The 8309-nt window shown below is 41.9% G+C and overlaps 1 protein-coding gene across 1 annotated transcript in view; it reads right to left on the reverse strand.

Moving 5' to 3' along the window:
• LOC102039176 (multidrug resistance-associated protein 1) overlaps positions 1 to 8122 on the reverse strand; it is a 47792-nt gene extending 39670 nt beyond the window's left edge. Inside the window, exon 1 of the mRNA XM_031056490.1 lies at positions 8019 to 8122. The gene's annotated coding sequence lies outside the window, so the exon portion shown is untranslated. The remainder of the gene's footprint in view (positions 1 to 8018) is intronic.
• Between the last annotated feature and the right edge of the window lie 187 nt (positions 8123 to 8309).

Raw genomic sequence — 8309 nt, forward strand, 5'->3', positions numbered from 1 at the left:
GGTGCAGCGCCCACCCTTGCTCTGAGCACCCCATGTGCTCACAGGGCCACATGTGCTGGGTCACAGCTCCCCACAGCGACAGCAGCCACGGGAGGGTCCCAGTTAACCCCAACCCAAAGGCACTGGGACCACTGCAGGGACACACTGAGCAGGGACACACTGAGCAGGGACACACTGAGCAGGGACACACTGAGCAGGCAGATGTCTGCAGGACACAGCAGCAGCAGCTCTCAGCCTGAACCCAGCTGGGATCACCATCAAGAGGAACCCAATCCATTACAAAAGGATGGGTTCTGCATGGAGGACAGCACAACTTCAGATCACACTGCAGCTGGAAAACGTGTCACTCTCATCATGAAACCAGCATGCATTCACATTTAAATGATAGGTTCAGTTACACAAGTCTAGACTAGTGTGCCAGTGGAAAGTACATGCTTCTCCTTTGCTTCATATAAACCCAGATTCAGTTTTGGTTTTTCCATCACAAACAAAATGCAGAAACACTCACTGAAGCAGACCTTTGTATTTAACAGACATTAATTAGCAAATTAATGACATTTTTTCTGACTCAAGTTTTAGAAACACTGTTTTAGCAAGTTGTACTAAAACATGAAATTACTCCATTTTTCTCAGCTCAAAGATTAACCATTTTCATTCCCACTCATCAGTTAACTCTTCTGCTTTGCAAAGTCACATCAAATGACAGATACAACCACTGAAAGCCTACACAAACTAGCAGCCTCCTGCCATAAAAAAGAGGAGGAAAAAACAGGGTAAAGTCTATAGCTATTACACTGTATAATCTGGAAGCACTCTTCATTTTAAGCAGTGACTGCAGGAACCCACTGGAGAAGAATCATTCTGATCCTTGTTCCTTTCTTGGTAGATGTTGGGAGAAATACACTGTTGGCTTAGTGTAAGTATAGTCCAGAAGAACCATAACTCAGATGTTAAATAGTTTCAGGTTGGTTTTTCTTTTCTTTTGAAAAATTCCTGAACAATTTTAAAGCTTCCCAGAATAGCAGATGGGTATTTTTAATTTTACCTGACCTATTTCTCAGTTTTCTTTTCTATCATCAGCACTATGGTTCAAAAATACCAGTCCACAGTTCTAGTGCCCTGTAGCATGTTTTCTCTCATGGCACAAAAAAGCTTCCTATCACATCTGAAATAGAACCCTCTGTCTACAAGAAGGGCACAAAAATGCTTGGCATTCCCCAGAATCAAGCTGATCCATTCACAGGTAAACCATTTGCTTAACAGTGCATAAAACCTAGGAAAATTAAGAGCTATACTAACTCCTGTCTAAAATTTCAGGAACAGGCAAGATAAAAGCATTGGCAGTAGAACTGCAAGACAAAGTTGCAACACAAAAGGCCAGTTATTCTGCCTTGGCTGGGGGAAGACAGGCCAAGGACAGTTGCATGCCTCCTGTATGGCTAATCTGAGGAATAACAGCATTTGAGGCTGGCTGCCTCTCCTGGCAGCAGGAAAGGCTGGCAAGTGAGCAGCCAGGGGTTGCTTGTTCTCACACCAATAATCCCACTTGACTCACAGCACATTTTAGAATTCTCAGTGGCAGAAATGGAGAGACCCAAACTGCTTGGTTTCATGCCTGCTGTGTGCAAGTGTGCTAGAGATGCAGACTGCCAGCCACAGTGTTAAATCCACCTGCATGGACCAAATTGTGACTGAAAAGCAACTTAAAACATTAGCCCACAGCTATGTAAAAAATGAAATTACAAAACCACACTGGAGTCTTAACATCATGGTAAACACTTACTCCCTCAAATGGAGCTTGACACTGACATTGTGTACCCACTACTTCAATATCACCCACAGAAGAACCACTTCCCCTGTAATACCAAGATAAAGTTTCTCAATCTTATCTCCCCAACAATAAAAAAGACTTTCTGTTTAATGCAATGTTTACATTTAGCTGACTGAAAGTAATTAGCTCTCTCACGTACTAACACTGTAATTGCAGCTGACTTCATTATAACAGTATCATCACTTTCCCTCTGAAATAGGAAGTCTTACAATCTGCCAGCTCTAGATACAGGATTGAAAAACGTCCCAGTGTAGCACCTATAAAACCATGAGCTGACTAAACCACTCTCTCTCTCAGTGTAGGCTAAAAGCCAATGGCCTCATGGCATCTATCTAAGACAGCAAATTTCCTGCCTCTCCCCAGACAAGAGATTTGGCAGATCTGGCTCAGCCTTCATCTTCAGAGGAGCTGCATCAGTGCACAAGGGGGAGGGGGAAAGGGAAGTGCAGAACAGGACCTCCCTCTTTAAGGCTGCTTTAAAGGAGCTCTGACCTTGCTTTAAAAAAGTCCCTGATACCTGATATGCCATCTTTGTTCTGCCATTCACATTTTGGAGTCAGATCTGAAACCTGTGCTGACACTCTCCATTTGTCTAAGAGTGTGTGCCTAAACAAGCACAATGATCATGGCACAATCCTCACCAGCATCAGATCTGCTCTGCTGTGCTCAGCCCACATCACAGGGAGTGACAAATTGGTAAGAGAAGCAACAGATATTTGTACAGGAAAAGTACTCCAGAATCCCTACAAAAGTTTTCTAGCCCAGCTTCCCAAAATACCATGTGCAGATCGAGACCTCAGAAAAGGGAAGACACCATGCCTCTCCTTCACCTCAAATTCTGAAACCTAAGCTTTATTCTTGAAGTATCTTAATGTTGTCAAAGACAAGATTGTTAGAGCAAGAGGTGAAAAAGTTACAAAATATAATAATCACATAATAAACAAGGGTCCTAAATTTTTTATCATGTATATAAAGAATATTTGGGGGGGGAACACCAGTGTTTCCAGCGATGAGAAAATGCCCTTCATTTCTCATAATGTTTTCTATTAGAAATGGTTTTAGCAGGTTATAAATAGTTTTAATGGTTTAAGTTCTCAACAGTAATTACTTACATAATGCAGATTTGACTTGTTAACACAGACAAGGAAAAGCCTCTACCTTCCAATATCTGGTCCTGAAGTTAAATCAGGTGTCTATACCTCCTTGTCCCAAACCCACACAGGAGTATTTCCTAATATTTACAAAAAGCTGAGATCCTTTATTATAGAAAGCACTGCATCAGCTGGAACTGTGTGTTAAATTCCAAGAAAAAAAAAGCATATTTGCTTTTTTATTCCCTTTAGCCTAAAATAAGAAGCAGGTGCCAACAAATTGCCAAAGAAAGGAGCACCTGCAGCTGCGGCATTTACAGGAGCTGAGCTTTGTAACCTAAGAAGCTAAAAGCCACCAAACTATGGCTATTTTTTGTGTCAAAGAAACATATAACAGATTCTATTAGAACTTGCAAAATTAAAACTTAGCCTCCATCTACAGGCATTGCATTTCCATACGCTGTCATATCTGCAAGTACCACGACAAAACATTTGGCCACGTGACAACAAAATATTTACCACTTCTAGTTTCAGAACCTAAGGATGGTTTTTACCTTCCCGCAAAGTTTTCCACTGAAATCACTGTGACCTAAAAGGATACAAGAAAAAGATTCCTGCTCTCATCTCCTTCTTGCCCCAAACACAGCTGCTTCTGCTCAATAATGCAACAGCCTGTACCCTGAGTTCAGATCACTGAGAAGTTTGAACACACCTGGGAAATAATCTTACCAAGGGACTAAGGTAACAGCTTAAGTTGGGATGAACTGTATCTGAAGGTAGCATAGATGCAAAGAGTGAGAAAACAGTAATGCAAGGAATTCTGACTCTATTAAAAGTAAAGGTCAGTACCCGGCAGGAGGCTTTTTAGAGATGTGACCCAGAGTGACTTCAGCCAACCTCAGCTGACCTTCACTCGCTCCCAGTATAGCACAGTGTTTCAATGTAAACTGCATTGTGATTGCATGAAATGGCACAAGTTACTCAGGCACTTTGCCACCTTTTTTCCCTCATTTAACTCTTCTGAGCAATTCCGAATTGCCAGCTGTAGAATGGCAGGTGATCTGTTCAGAAAATCCCCATCAACAACAGATTATCAGCCTTAATTTCCCTGGTTTCCCCTCTGGATCAAGGGATATCAGTTTCATTTCTAATGTAAGCTTAATTTTTCTATGCACATTTAAATTTTCTATGCACCCTTACTCATAAATGGAAGAAAGCTGACAAATAAGCCTCTGGCTTTCATTGCTAAAAACACAACAGCCAAGGCATGAGAATCATGCAATCTGCTGTTAATCACAATAAAGCACCATTTTGTGTAAAGGCTTCCTTGTTTATCACTGCTTCTCCTCTGTGCCAAATGCTGTGCACATATGACCTTCCTGTGCCAGTGACTATAAGCAGTTCCGTGACCTGCGCACTCTTTAGCAGAGACTAAACTCATGGCTTTTATCAGGCTCACCCAGGACCCTCCCACAGCACCTCCAAGTCCCTCCCCAGCTTGCCACAAACACTGAAAAGTACTAAAGACATATCTTCCAGTGCAAAGAGCTGCAGGGTTGCAAGAGACATGCCAATTTACTGCCTATCTGATGTGTGACAGCCGCGGATCTTCAGAACTTCATGAAATTGCTCCTTACATAAGAAGACTGGTTTTCCTTCAGAAGTCTATTTTGGTAGAACTACCAGTGTCTTCATAAATAACATAAGCACAGCAGCTGTTTGTGTCACACAGTATCACTTCACAAATGTCAGTTAATAATTGCAATGCATGAAAGGATATTAATACTTTTTTTTTCTTAATAAAATTCTATCGAGCTACATTATGGATCTCTCCTGCTACAACAATGTCAACCAAATACAAAACATAACCTCTTTGACAAATACTAAGAAAATACATTTATTCAGGCAGACAAACATGCCCAAAAGCCTCAGCCAGAACTCTGCACAATGGCAAAGGAAGCAAAACCCAATCCCTCCAAGCTGGTCCCTAGATTTTGTGTATGAGGCTCTGCCTCACATTCACTCACCCAGTCTGTTCTTCTGTAGTTTGTTTTCACACAAAAAGAGCTAAACCTGGCACAGTATGTGGATACCACTTCTTTACTAACAGTGAAGAAGCTTCACAAAAGCTTCTGAACAAACAGGGAAGAAATAGGCCAGGGTTTGCAGCTTGAACCATTACAGGATTTTCAAAACATAACAGAGAATCTCAAAATGTGCTTTTCTCCTAGGAGAGAATGTAATTAATCACTTTCAATCATTTCTCAACAACAAAAAGCCCAACTAAAAAACGGTGGGAAAAAATTCTGCTAAATTTCCACTGAAATAAAGAACTTCTATTGAAATTAACTTTAAAAAACAAAGTGTCTGCCTGTGAACAACACGATAGGAACTTATATTTATATAAACCATTTATGTCACATTCTCTTAAGTATTAGCAAGAAACTCAGAAGTTTCAGATGCATATTTCACACTTCTTTTTCATAAAACCCTATTGCAAACTTTGAAATCCCAAAGTGTCACAAAAACTGTTAACCTCTTCCTTTAGCAATTTCAAACATGAAAAGACTTCTTTAAACATGATACCGCAGAGTTTACAAGCTCTGAAAAAAACTGAAACCAAGATTTTATTCAAAGAAAAAACAGCAGATTATTTCAAAACGCACATGCACTGAAACTATGCATGTGCTGCTATCTCCAGACAGGCAGGTCAGGAGGCCAGAGTGTACAGTGAGTTCTACATCTGCTGGGACATTTATCCTGCTTACCTGGAACCAGTGTTCCTCACCCTGCTTCACCTCTGCCTTTCTGTGTGCTGCTATTGAAACAAGGTAGGCAGTGCTCAGACAGCAGTGATATTCCAGCCAAAGCTATCTCAGTGTCAGGTCACAAAGTTTTACAGCTTGAACAGGCCCTTAAATTCACTGAACTGGAATGCAAGTAGCACACTACGGTTTTTCAAGCTTTTATTGTCATCAACAACTATCAGTAAATAGTAACTTCATCTTGCACAGCTGTACCTTTCTTTATATTATGGATGGAATATTCATTCCAAGACACTCAGTGATTCTAGAGCAAGCAAGGATTAACTGTACTTGTCCAAAAAGGGAGTCTAAAGGATGCAAGATACAGTAAAGTTCTGTAAGAGAACTATATACAGTAAAATCTGCTTGTACAGTTAACACACTGAGTTGTGTGGGAATCCTTAAATTCAGAAGGCTTTGGGAAAGTTGTAAAAGGTAGATCTTAGAAACAGAAAAATTGCAATTAGAGTTAAGCAGTAGCTTCAAGATTTGTTAGTACCCACCCTCCCCAACAGGACTCTCAGGACAACTTGTTGCTGTGTTGCAGTAAGCAGGGCCACAGAGGTTAGACAGTGAGAAGGAAAGAAAAAAAAATCATGAAGATGGCAGTCTTCCTTGGGTTCCTGACCTTTCAGAGTAAGTATTAAATAAAACCAATCTGTTTAATTCTCAGACAAGAACGTTCAACAATAACATTCCTTGGGTGTGCAAACAAGAAAAATCCTGGCCAGCAAAGCCTAAGAAGATTAGCATACAGTTTTAAGGGTGCATTAGGTCCTTTCAGCCACAGTCTCCCCCACAATTTAAAACTGACCTGCCCACAACTCAGGATCACCTTTGACAGAAAACACATCATCTCCTTGAAGCCAAGTTTGCCAGAAATCCCTCTGCTCCACTAGCAAGGCTTCAGGACCAAAACAGCTGATGCAGCCACCACAAGAATGCAGTAACATGTGCCACTGTGTATCCAGCTATCACCCAGCTCTGAGAAGCACAAGAGCGCAGTCCAGAAGCCAGGAAGAACAGCAGCCCAACCACAGGACATACCTAAAAGCCCAGTAAACTCTGCATATACATAGACAATTTCTGAAAATCCACTACAGCTTCAGCTTTGAAGAGCAGCAATAATGGAAATGTCAGAAAAAGCAGCAGTCAGAGTACCCAAAGGCACCCAAACTGGCATTTCTACTCTCCCCTACTGGGAATGATGCAACAAAGAGGAAACAGAGTGCTACTTATGAAGACAAGGTCAGCATGAAGAAAGTTTTTTCCAGGCACATCTAACTCTCATTCAAATGCACAATTATTCTTCTGCAGGATCAGAAGAGCCCAGAAATCAAACAACCACATCCACAGGATCTTCAGGGGGAAGAAATGAAAGGCCAGCTCCATGTGATTTCGAGAAGGATGACAAATCCCAAAACACTGTGAATAAATGCAACTAGTGGAAAAAAATGTATGGAGTAGTTTTTACAAAAATACCAGAAATGGCTGTAATACACATGAGAACAGTTTTCCTAATAAAAGAATCTGCTGCGAAAAATCCTATATAAACTGGTTGCTTCCAACTTCCTATGTGTGGCACAACTTCTCTTACGCCTACCTGATGTTACAATTCCACAGCTCAAAGAATGAGCTGGCAGCTCTTTTTCACAATCCTACTACTCTCTAAAGTCAGTTTCTCCATAAACTCATTCTGAAACATGCATTCTCCTAAGCCCTTCAAATGAAAAGTCTCATTCTAAGGAAGAGAAAAAAAAATATGTATAATGACAACTCATAATTAAGCCAGTTCTGAAAAACCTGAGAAATAGCAGAAAAGAGATATTAGTATAAGCAATATAAAAGCAAGTTAGCAGAGTCATTTTTGATCAGCTGAAAAAAACTGTCTTAGTCCTGATTATTTTAAAAAATCTACTCAGTAATATCCTAATTGTTCTTGAGATAAATAGTACAATCGTATTTATTGAGACATCTGATTCTGTTTTATTTTTTCACTAGTAAGGCAGCTCATTAGCTCAAAACTATTTGGCAAACATCTGATGAATACACAAGTAGTTCTCTTCTTATGTTGACTTCAGTAGCTCTCACTCCAGATTTATTTTGCTAACTTCCAGCTCTTCCCTTCCTCCACGCAACCTCCTTCTACACACAACCAGTTTGCTCCTGAGATGAATTTTCCCTCCGGTGCTGCTCCCCAGGTGCTTCGCTGCTCCAGGACCCGCGTGTCCCCGCACAGGAACCCGAGACTCAGCTGAGCGGGAGCCAGCGCAACGTCCCCGCACCGCTCACCTGTGCCCAGGTCACGCACAGCACAGCACCTGCGCTCACCACTCAAGAGCGAAAATACTGCTGTACAAAGGTGCGATAAAGCTGCAGAAAGCCCGGCTCCGGGGCCTCCTCCAGTCGCTCTCGTGTGCCGGCCGCCGCCAGACGCCGTTATTGTTGTTACCCGCACGGCCCCGAGGAACGCAGCGAGCGGCCAAACGCGTGGGCAGAGCCGTGCCCCGGCACCCGGAGCTGGTTCCCAAGGCCGGGCAGGCACCCCCTGGCCAGTTCCCCTCCAGGCATCTTCCCGCCGGA

The sequence above is a fragment of the Geospiza fortis genome, unplaced genomic scaffold, assembly GCF_000277835.1.
Source record: "Geospiza fortis unplaced genomic scaffold, GeoFor_1.0 scaffold237, whole genome shotgun sequence".
NCBI lineage: Eukaryota > Metazoa > Chordata > Aves > Passeriformes > Thraupidae > Geospiza > Geospiza fortis.